The following is an 11,712-nucleotide window of genomic DNA, read 5'->3' as shown; positions in this document are numbered from 1 at the left end:
CTCTGTACCTGCACAGACCCAGCCTACTCAGCATCTCCAAGCGAAGAGCTTCGGAAAAACCGTAGCCAAACCCCTGAGCGTTTCTCTGGGTTGCGACCGCTTTTAATCCTTGTGCGAACTATAGCAGATCCGAGCTGAGAAATGAGGGACAATGTTCTGCTTGATGGTTGGACCGGGGGGTCTGAGAGGTCTCTTCCAACCTTCCAATGATTCTATTGGCCGTGTTGGGATAGAGGGGAAGAGAAATCCCGCCTTTGCTGCACAAAAACTTGAGGCTGAATCCTTTATGGATAGCTGCTGCACTTGGTAGTTCAGGACATCTACATCCCTTTATTGAATTTGTGCCGCCTCAAACTCAAGCATTACGTATTTATTGTCAGTATGAGAGAACAAATACTGAAGGCGTTCTCGAAAATAAGTAACCTGCGTTATAAGTAGAGGTGTACAGCAGGAGTCCACGTCCTCAGTACCATCAGGCAGATTTCTACACGATCCTCCCCTTCATCCTTCCTGCTTTTGCCATTCTTCACCTCACTCCAACAACTGTTCCACGTGTGGCATAGCAACATTCCCATCACTTGCATCACACTCTTAACATGGGGTGAAAAGCAAGAATCCTCCCACCTGTCCCAAGTCATGAATGACTGCTAAGTGAATGTTACTCAGCCTTTTATAGGAACTAAAAATAATGATGACAAACAAGCGGCCCAGTCTTTCAGATCTTACAACCTTTAAAAGCCACTCTGTGATAAAAGACCTTTTTAAAGTATATCAGGAATTAGATTACCAAAACCTTCACTGGAGTTGCTATGACTAATTGTACAGTCACACTAACACATAGAAGGGAACTCAATGCACAGAAAACCAAAGCAAATATTGAACCTTCCTTAGTACAAATCCAGAAACCCAGATCCAGGAGCCTTTAATCAAAATTCCAATTAACTTCAAAGAGTTTTACTTGAGTAAAAACTGCAAGCAAAATCTTGTACAGAGGAATTACCATTTTAATTGCTACTGGTTTGATTAAACGACTCGGCTTGCAGTAGATACAGGCACTTACATTAACACTAGAAATTTATTAACGGTCATTTAGATTCTATAAGGCCTAATTCTACCCAGGGTTTTTATTTTTTATTTTTTTTTTCAGAAGAGCGCAGCAGAGATTTAGCACAGCTTCAAAACAGCCCAGCACATCACAGAAGTACTGGACAGTGATAGGACAAGGGGGAATGGTTTTAAACTGAGACAGAGGAGGTTTAGATTAGATATTAGGAGGAAGTTTTTTACACAGAGCGAGGTGATGCAATGGAACAGGCTGCCCAAGGAGGCTGTGGATGCCCCATATCTGGAGGCATGCAAGGCCAGGCTGGATGTGGCTCTGGACAGCCTGGTCTGCTGGTTGGCAACCCTGCACATAGCAGGGGGTTGAAACTAGATGATCATTGTGATCCTTTTCAACCCAGGCCGTTCTATGATTCTATGAATGCTGCCTGACGTAGCTCCAGGAAACAACACTGCAGCAGGAGCAGAATGCCGCCGTGATTCTGTAACACCATGGGAGCTGGCAGCCATGGGAGTCGTGCTGCCAATACTGTTTGCAGTGTATCGCTGGCTTGACTGGTAAACCCGCCTATTGCTCTGCTCTGCTGTGTGTTTAATTATCAGTAGATGGCACTCGTTACGCTGCTTGGTCTGTTTTATATGCAGGTTGTGCTTTCGATACACAGCCTCATAACGCATTGCAAAAATAAAGGGCAGCAAAAGGACGAAGTCAATGCTGCACCGGCCTCTGAGTCCAGCCCAGTCAGAGCTGAGCTGGCTTTGCAAATGCAGGCTGTGCTGAGTGTCAGCAGTTAGACTCCAGAAAAGCTACCCTATGGGAATGGGAATGCCTGTATTGATCAGTGCTCTTAACGCTATAGGTTTGCTTAAAGCTTGTGGAAAGAATGCAGCTGCCCTCTGCTGCCAATTGGCAGCCCCTCAGTTTACCCAGAGTCTTGCATCAGCCGCCAGCAAATGATGTGTTTGAAGCTGCACTTTTGTTGTGTGTGCCTTGCCTTGCTCTGATTCTCTCCCAGCTCAGGGATTTCCCAGATTCAGAGGGCCAAAAAGCCAGAGCCCCAGCACAAGGTGCTGTTTCACCTTGATTTTATGAGCTGCACCTAACAACTTTCTGCTTCAGCCTTTCACACTAGATCAGAGCACTCAGCGTTTCCCTTCCATTGTGGCCATGCCTTGAGTGCAGCTCTGAGGTGCCAGGAGTGTGATCTAAATGGGATAGCGAGCACCAAACCCCAGACTGTGGTCCTCTAAACAGGGAAGACAACACCTTGGTGGGCCACTCAGCTTTCCTGCACGTTAGCTTACACCTGGGTGCAACTGGAAAACATTCTTAGGCGTTTCTTCCTGGATTTCCTCAAAGAGCTCAGTTAGTTCCTAGGACAGGGTCAGTGCCAGAACTAGCAGCTACTATTTGTCTTTGAACATACCGCTGAAAGAGGATCTGTTGTTTTCTTATCTGTTAAACTGTAGCTCAGCAGTTACAGCACACACTAGTGCTAGACATCAAAGTCCCTTTTCTGTCTTTGGGATCATGAAATCCATCTTTGGGGTTATTGTCTATCTTGAGAGTAAGGGGCATACAATCACCTGCTGACGTTGTCCTTCTTGATGCAAGTCACATTCAGAACTCACTGGACCAGGGAACAGGTAGCTGTATGACACAGCCCAACCTCACAGCTATTTTCCTGCACAGGAGATCCGTGTCCTGGTATTGGTCCCAATCCCTGGCTGCATGCACGTGCTGTCCAGTGACTGATTCATGCAAAATACGTAAACGTCCTTGTGAAGGTGCTGAAATACCTTCCAAGACAAACAGTTTGCTAGAGAATGGTGTTCCTTCTCCCTAGGCTGCTCCGAGTGCTGAATGCTTCTGTGTCGCAGCAGGTCTGAAGTGCACTGCTGTGCTACACGAAGTACACAGTGCTGATTGCTCCCTTCTCAGGAAGCTCTAGGAGGATTTTCAGTGCTCCGAACCTTAGGACTGAAACATGGGTGGGCAAGGGAAAATAAGCGCTTTGTCATTTTCCTTGTTTGCTCACTTCTGTGGGTTTCCATAAATGCATGTATTTGTGATTTCAATCGAGTTCTGCTGTTTCAATGAATGTGAATTTTGCTGTTTTAAGGAAATGCACATGGACATATAAGCTTCTCATTTCAGCAGCATTCCTTTAGGGCGAGCGCAGTCTCCTGAGGCTTGGAGCAGGGCTTGCAGGCTCTCCTCAAATCATGGACAGCAGCCCACCTGCCCTGTAGAGCACCCTAAGTCCTAAAGCCTCTTTTCACAGGACATTTTCCATGAAAAGCAGCACAAATCTCCCATTCTCACACTGGGAAGGGGCCAGAACTGTGATGCTTGCTTTCTATGAGGCCCTCATCTGAGGGGTGCAGGCTGTGATGGGATTGGTACTTGTGCTCAGAGCTGGTCTGGGGCCAGAAGTGGGCACTGAACTGCATCTGTGCTGAGCCCTGGAGATACAGGAGGTAGGAGGTGACCTTTATCCACGTTATCAGGCAAAAATTGTTACACTGTGCCCTGCCGTGCCACGCCACACCACCCAAGAATCCCTCATGCCACCAGGAGTGCAATTAGGGTTTGCTCTTAGGTGAAGCTCTCACTCCGTGGGCCAGCAATAAGTTTTGCAGTGCGCTGTCATATACAATAAGAACAAAAATAGCAGGGAGCACAGCAGGCAATCACATCTTCCAACCCCCGGTGAGCATCCAGATCACCAGGCTGAAGTGATTTCTCTCTCCTAGACACTATTTGGCCATAAACCTTCCATCCACCGTGGTGCCCTAGCTTCCTCGGAGCCGCCAGGGCAGAGCAAAACGGGCTGACGACTTCCTTAATGGAAGGAGATCCTTCACTGGAGATGGCTGAGGCAGGGGGAGCGCCCTGAGTTAGCCTTTGCGGCCAACGCCTGCTTTTCACGTCTCAGCAGATGCTCGTTAGGTGGCACTGCAGGCTGGGATTTAGGGCGAGCGCAGTCTCCCGAGGCTCGGAGCAGGGCTGTGCAGGCCCTCCTCGACTCAGCTACGTGTTTTATCGCCAAATTCTCGGGAAATCATGAAGCCCGCGGCGGTGTGAGTGCAAGGAGCGACCTGAAGATGCTGCCTCATGCTGCATCTGGCCCATGGGGCCAGCGCTTGGCTCCGCTTTTGGTGGAAGACGCCCCACATTTTGAGAGTACCTCCTCCCCACAAACACCCAGAGCAGAACCAGGGAAGGGAAAGTGACTCCATTCTCCTACAGCCGTGGGAGCCACTTTTCTCCTCACCTCACTTCCCTTGGCATGGCCTTGGGTAAATGTTTATCTGGGTTTCCAAAGCCAGGCAGCACATAGGCAGGATCTCAGAGTGCTCCCCTCGTGGCATTTGGCAGAAGAGTTTTAAGGCTCTCCCTTGGGCACTGCCAGCTAACCCTGGCCTGGTAAGAGCACATACCCTGGCTCTACCAAGGCAAACGCCAAGGCTGCTCCTGTCCTGGCCAGGGCTGTGCAGCTGGGTCCTGCCTCAACCCAGCACCTGTGCCCCCCCTCCCCTTCACTGTCTGAGGCCGGGAGATAAATGCCCTTGAAATCTGAAGTAACCATGATAATTTGATTTTGAACAGGAAAATGAACTGCTTTTTTCCCCCTTATCTAATTGATTAGGAATGTCAACTATTCCTTTCTGCACACCGTGCGTGCCTCTTATTTATGTAGGAAGCAGCTGGTCTGGTGATTCAGCCAAACACTTTTTTTAACTGTAAAAAAAAAAAAGCTTTCTTTTTGAGGGATAGAGGGAATTATCACTGTATTTCCACCACAGGATGAGAGATCAAATCCATCTCTCCACTTCTCCCTCTGCATCCTGGTACATCTCCACTCCAAAGACAAACGTAGGTGTCTGGGGACATCATGACGGGACACGGGTGTCTGGTGCCCGGCTGACATCAGAAACCTCCCTGGCTTTTGTCTGGGCACACTTATGCCCACAGCTATTTCTGCACACTGCTGAGCAGGGCTGGAGGCAAGGGCTGGCCAGAGAATGGCCGGAGCTTTGTGGCCGCGTGACTACTTTCTGTCATGGGCTTAAAATGGAGTGCGTGTTCCCATTTTTCTTGGTAGGCAGTTACGCTTCCCTTCTGAAATTATACAGTCTTCGGATACATTTCAGAAAGTTTTCTTAGGAAGTGCCTGAAACTGTAACATAGTGAGATTTGTTGCTAAGGAAATCTGTCTGTGCAGCCCAGCTGATGGCTGCAGCACTATCTGCTTGCAGAATCTGCTGGGAAGATAGTTGTTGGCAAGATTTGGTCAAACAAATAATTAGAAGCACCTAAGAGATTTCAGATTGTGTGCACGCACCGGTCATCTCACTTAGGAATTGATGCCAAGTATCCAACCAACAGAAGTATTCTGTATGATAAACATTTAAATAATTGAAATGTGAAAGAGAGAGAGCTGGAAGATTCAAAGCAAATGGGACGGCATCTTGACTCTCCAAAGAGTTCTCAGGACTCTGTGTTGTTTGGCCATTGTTGATATCACCACCACTGCTTCCCACTGTCTGTGACGCAGATCAGCTCTACAGGATTTCATCATGCTTCATAGATGCATGCCTGCCCCATAAGTAAAATGGGATCATGACAATGACACATTGTCATTGTAGAGAGCAGAGCTGCCCCCAAATGAGCATGAGCACCGGAACTAAAGGTGTGAATGGATTTTCCAGGTCAAAAAGCATAACCCTGTGACAGGTTGCCATGGCAAGTGATTGTTTTGATCATAGAACCATAGAACTGATAAAGTTGGAAGAGCTCTCTAAGATCACTTAGTCTAACAGTCAGCCCAACCCCGCCATGCCCACTAACCACATCCCTCAGTGCCACATCCACACGGTTCTGGAACACCACCAGAGATGATGACTCCACCACCTCTCTGGGCAGCCTGTTCCAATGCATCATCACCAGAATGTTTTCTTAATATTCAACCTGATGGTCATCTCAAAGATAATTCAGTCTAGTGGCGTGGTCTGATGTTGATACGGCTTTCAGCAGGCAACAGCCAAGCCACCACTTGTCTGCACTGGATTCCGAACTGGAGCTGTGAAGACCATTAAGAAGAGTTGGAAAGAACAGTGCTGAGTCAACCTGGACTTCCCACTGAGACAACCTGGTCTATCCTAATGTGAATATTCACCTTCCTATACCCTGGCTGTGCATCCTTTTCTAGGGCCATTTCAGCTCTGAACGTGTGGCTGTTGTAAAGCAATGACCAGAGCAACCCCTCATGCCTCAAACCAGCACACAGAAACATCTGAGTTGCTGCTTTCTGCCCATTGAGCTTGCAGGAGCTGGCAGGAACGCTGCAGTTTGTTTAACCAGCTAACCAAACAACCTCCAGCACCTGCTCCCTCTGCAGTAGAGGCCAAACAACAAACATTGGGCTGAATAAACTTTCCACTGTACTCTCACCTTTAGGAGGGTGAGCTGTCAGCAGCGTTGCTCAGCCACCGACAGAACACAGGGGCTGAAATGGCCAAACAGACAGTGCTGGGCTGGAGGGGATGCACGTGGTGATTTGGGCTCAGTGTTTAGTTCTGGCTACCACAGATTTTCTCTTCTGTTATCAGAAGAGGGCAAATTGTCAAAGGCTTGGCAAGCTGATAGAAATAAGTGCTATGCCAGACCCAGGGAAAGCCCCATGCTCAAAGAAGCAAGCCATTAGCCTCAGCTCCTCTCTCTGATGTGCTTCACGGTCCCCACAGAACATTTTCTTTGACATTTTTCTGGAGGACGAGGCTCGCTCTGTAGTTTGAGCAATCTGTGTTTTGCTGAGGCAGTGGTTCTCATGATCAAATGCGAGCAGTGACTGCAACTGTTCAATAAAATCAAGGTGGGAGCCAAGTTCCGGGACCTGCCACTGCCTGTTGTGGGCTGGCACATCCTTCTCCCAAGGTTGTATTCACTGTGCCTACTGTTTGCCAGCTGAAAGTTAAGCATCTTCCACTGAGCTGGCTGAAAATTAGGCAGTCAAACACCTGCAGCCTTTGTGTCCTACTCTAGACAAAGGAGGGCATTGAACGCTGCCACATGACTCATCCCAACCCTCCAGAAATAAAGCTGAGTTGCTTCATGGAGGTGCCCATCACTGTTGACTATGGAGGGAGCTGAGACGGCTGGGTGAGACTTCAGAGCCAGTGTTTAGATGTCTGTTGTCAGGTGAACCCTGCTGCTGGCCCACTTTTTGTGTCCACAGTTATCACTAATGGTTTGGGGGCATCCTAAAGGCTGGGTCCATCTCTCCCAGCACAGTAAGAAAACAGAAGTCTGGTAGTACATGTACAGCTGAAGCACTGCCATTTTGTATATAAAGACTCTGGGGGGGAATGGGGCTTAAAAGGATCAAACCCAGCATTTCTTGCACCTGATACTTAATGAAAAAAAAACCAAAAACACAATAAACCTATGGCAAAAGGATAGAGATGGAAATGGAGACAGAGAAAGAAGAGAGGTAGAAAGGGAGATGGCTGTTCATTGCCACTGCCAACAAACAACAGTTGTGGTGCCTCAGATGCTAAATATTTCAGGAAAGAAGCTAAAATAAACAAAACTGGTTTTCCTTGAATTCCTCCACAGTGCAGACATCTAAATGATGTGGGGGCCAGCAGCACTATCGTTTGGAAGAGAAATCCCCAGGAGAAAAAAGCTGAGCCCGAGCCAAGTGGAACCTGAAGAGTGGAGAGCCAAGGAACTGTTTTTCCCCTTATCCCAGGCTTCCAGCCTGGCCAGAAATGTCATGAAACCATTCATGCTATGAATTATGCATATATATTTTTTTTAATTCTGTTTTATTTAACCTGGCAATAAGTCAATGTATTCCATATGACCGCTGTGAGCCATGCATAGGAGGGCTCCTAAACTTGGGCATGGCTACATGGGGATAGCTTGTGATGGCTGCATGCTTGACCTCGGGGAGCTCCCACCCCACAAGTCACCTCAGCCCCAATCTGCCAATGGGTGGCAGAGGCTGGGAGGGCACTGAGAGCCACCAGATGCCCTCACTCCTCCTCAGCAGCAGTGGGAGCAGGCAGGAGCAGCAGGGGGGGGGGAAGGATGGCTGCCCCAGGGCCATTACCCTAAGCTCAGACCTTGCGACAAACAGGGGACGGCCCAAGAGGGCCGTGTTGCGAGAAGGAAGTATTATTTAACGTGCATTGTGTTGGGAAGCAAAAACAAGGGTCCTGGCGCCAGGCCAGGTCCCTTGGCCTCTGATTTTTTTCTTCTTATTATTTTTTTTTCCTCTTTTCTCCTGGGCAATTGTTCTAGTTAGACCTATTCTATTTTTTTTTTCTTTTTTCTTTTTTAAATTATTTTGTTTTGTTTTGTTTGCTTTGGTGTTTTTGGAGCTGACAATGCGCGGGGTGATTGCTCAGCGCACTTCCTGTGTTTTGGCACGGGGGGCTGCTCAAGTGCTTGGCAGCACTTCCCACCTGCCACTGTCACCACTGCTGCCACCGTCACCTCCGATGCCACTGTCAACACACAGCCCACAGCGGTGTGTGGGTTACATCAGGGGGATGTTGGGCTTTCTCCTGGCCCAGTGGTGTGGGGCAGAGGGAAGCGTCGGGCAGCGGTGTGAGTCAGTGTGGAAAGGCTGCACGCATTTCTGCTGGCTGACTCACCGGCCCTGAGGAAAGAAAAAAAAATATATAAAAAAAAAAAAAACAAGAAAAGAAAATTCCAGCCAGATTCTTTCGGGGAGGTAAACAAGGTCAGGCAGCACGACCAGATCCTGTTTACCTGGGACAGGACAGATTTATGGAGCCTGCACTGCAAGTGGGATGTGTCCATGGGATGGGGATGCCCACAAAGAAGCCCCCAGCCCATTTTACCTGAAGTCAGATGGCTCCAGCATGGAGTTAAATCCCCACATTGTGGATTTTCCTGTCTTGTTTTGTGACGCCTGACTGCAGCCCCCATGTGCTGAAGCTCCTGTGCAGCTTCAACTCCTGCTCCCCACACAGAAGCCCCATTGGCCCATCAGCCCCTCCAGACGCTGACTGAGTGTTTTTTCCTGATAGCGAACTGTGTGTGAGTGGATGTTGCTTGGGCAAATATCCTGTTCTTGTGACGGGACAGAGACACAGGGTGGAGGGGGGGCATGGGGCTGGTGTGCCGGGATTTCACATTCCTAGCATTCCTGCTTTGGCTGGGAATGGGAGAGCTGCAGAAAAGCCTGGTGCTGAGGACCAGGCACCCACCTCCATGTCACAGAGTTATTAAGGTTGGAAAGATCACCAAGATCACTTCATCCAGCTGCTAGTCCACCCCCACCATGCCCACTGACCATGTCCTCAGTGCCACATCCACATGGCTCTGGAACACCTCCAGGGACAGTGACTGCACCACCTCCCTGGGCAGCCTGTGCCTTCAGCACCGCTCTTACGGAGAATAAGTGTTTCCTCATATCCAACCTGAACCTCTCCTGGGGCAACTTGAGGCCATATCCTCTCATCCTATCACTGTTACCTGGGAGAAGAGGCTGACTTTCACCTTGCCACAACCTCCTTTCAGGTTGCTGTAGAGAGTGATAAGGTCTCCCCTGAGCTTCTCTTCTCCAGACTGAACAACACCAGTTCCTTCAGCCCATCACACATGCTCCAGACCCCTCACAGCTCTGCTGCCCTTCTCTGGACACGCTCCAGTACTTCAATGTCTTTCTCGTAGTGAGGGGCCATAGATGATCACAGTACCTGAGGTGCAGCCTCACCTGAGAGCTAAGTACATAGGCACCCACTGTGCAAGCCTTGAGGTCTTCTCCTGTGCTCTCTACTTCTCCAGGAGCCCTCAAGTACATGCAGCATGGCCCCATACAGGAACACACAGGGCTGCAGGGAACTGCCAAATCTCCATGTTGTGCTCTTAGCCAAGCAGCAGGAAGACACAGCAGGGCTTAGTGCATGGATACAGTGTTCATGGGTTTCATGGAGTGAAAAATCTTTGCTCTCCTCACTACTGGGCAGCTCTTCTTGGGGCAACACACCATGTCTAGGCAAGCTCCCTGATTCATTTTGCATAGTATTTAGCACTCAATCAGCATCTTCCTCTTCCCCTTCTTTCATTGACACAGTAAAACAAACAGGGCTAAAACTACATTTCGTTGGTCTTCCCTCATGGTCAAAGCAAGGTGCTGGGCTCTCCCCTTCCATGCCATACTGGGGTTTGGTGGCTTTCTCAGTGAAATGTACACATCGTACCCTGTGGGCTGTTCAAAAGGAGAAGGAGACGCCCTGGCTCCAGCCACCCGTTGTACACATGTGCTGTTAGAAGGGGAAGGGACAGGCAGGAAAGGAGACATCTCTGGTCACATGCAGAAGCAGGTTTTGAGGAATTGAAAGACTGTTATATCTGCAAGATTTCAAAAAAATATACATAATAATATCCGGGAAAGGACACCAATCATGCTTTTGGCTTTGAGGAAGCAGAGATGTGCCCCAGTTCTAGGAAGGCTCTTGAGGGAGCCCTACTGATGCTGTCCTTATGAGACAGGTAGGTCCCAGGCTCTCCAGAGCCCAAAGCATGAAGCTCTGGGTGCAGAAAGGCTCCAGCCTTGCCACAGGCCCTTGGGGTGAGAAAACCCCCCTGGGCACCCACTGTGTTCCTGAGCATTGCAGCACAGATTACTAAAGCCATTAGGTCACCAACATGAGTTGCTTCCTTTTTTGGTCAAAGTCAAGTGTCAGAATCACAGGTTTCCTCTTTCCTTAGAACTGGGCTTTCTCGATACCACAAATCCTTCTTGCAAGGCTAAAATTAAATGTCTGAAAGCACATGCACAGTGTTGCAATCTCACCGCTCTGCTCGCTGTGCTGTGTAATGCATGAGCAGGGGAACAAACAATAGAGGTTGGAAATAGCTGGGATGGAGATTTCCTCCTTCAGTTGCAGAATTGTTTCCTCGACCGGTGCGTGCATAAGCCAGGTGGCAAAATGCTTGCCCCCATTGGGCTTCCTGGCAAGCACGGGGGATCTCTGAGTGAAGGGTAGAAATGAGTAGAAGAAAAAGTCCCCCAAAAGCAACTTCCACCCTACTTGAGCTTTACTACACTCTCCTGCTCCTTTGCAAGCTCACTATAGCTGTTTCTTGCAACTCCTCGCCTGCACCCTGCATTTATTTGCAGATCCATGGATGGATGGATGGGAGCTGTTGCAGCTCTGGTAGTGGAATGTGGACGCCCATGACAAGAGCACGTCTTCTGGTGGCTCCTTCTTGGCCACAGGCTTTGAAACTTAAGTAAATAAAGAAGCACAACATAGGTTGCAGCTCAGCTGGTGGAACTATCCATGAAAAAGGGAAAATGCGTATCATGGGGGAAAAGTGCAGATCCTGTTCAGCTGCTCCTTTTTGTTTCATTTAACGCACTTGGAGGTGGCTGTGCTGAGAAAATCCTTTATTTGGTTATGGGGCTGTTCACAGCAGCCAGGGGAGGAGCATCATCTGTGCCAAACCCCAGTGCCAGGACTCAGCTCCAGGTTCAGCCCCGCTGGTGAGAGCTGCACCAGGTAGATGATGAGCCCATAACAAAGTTGAGGGACATTCTGATGAGATCCATCCCTCCCTTGGGAAAAACCTTATGGCAGAGATCTCTGATCCTGTCCTTTGTG

The sequence above is a fragment of the Lagopus muta genome, chromosome 1, assembly GCF_023343835.1.
Source record: "Lagopus muta isolate bLagMut1 chromosome 1, bLagMut1 primary, whole genome shotgun sequence".
NCBI lineage: Eukaryota > Metazoa > Chordata > Aves > Galliformes > Phasianidae > Lagopus > Lagopus muta.
The sequence above is the reverse complement of the archived record's forward strand: the minus strand, read 5'-3'. Positions refer to the sequence as shown.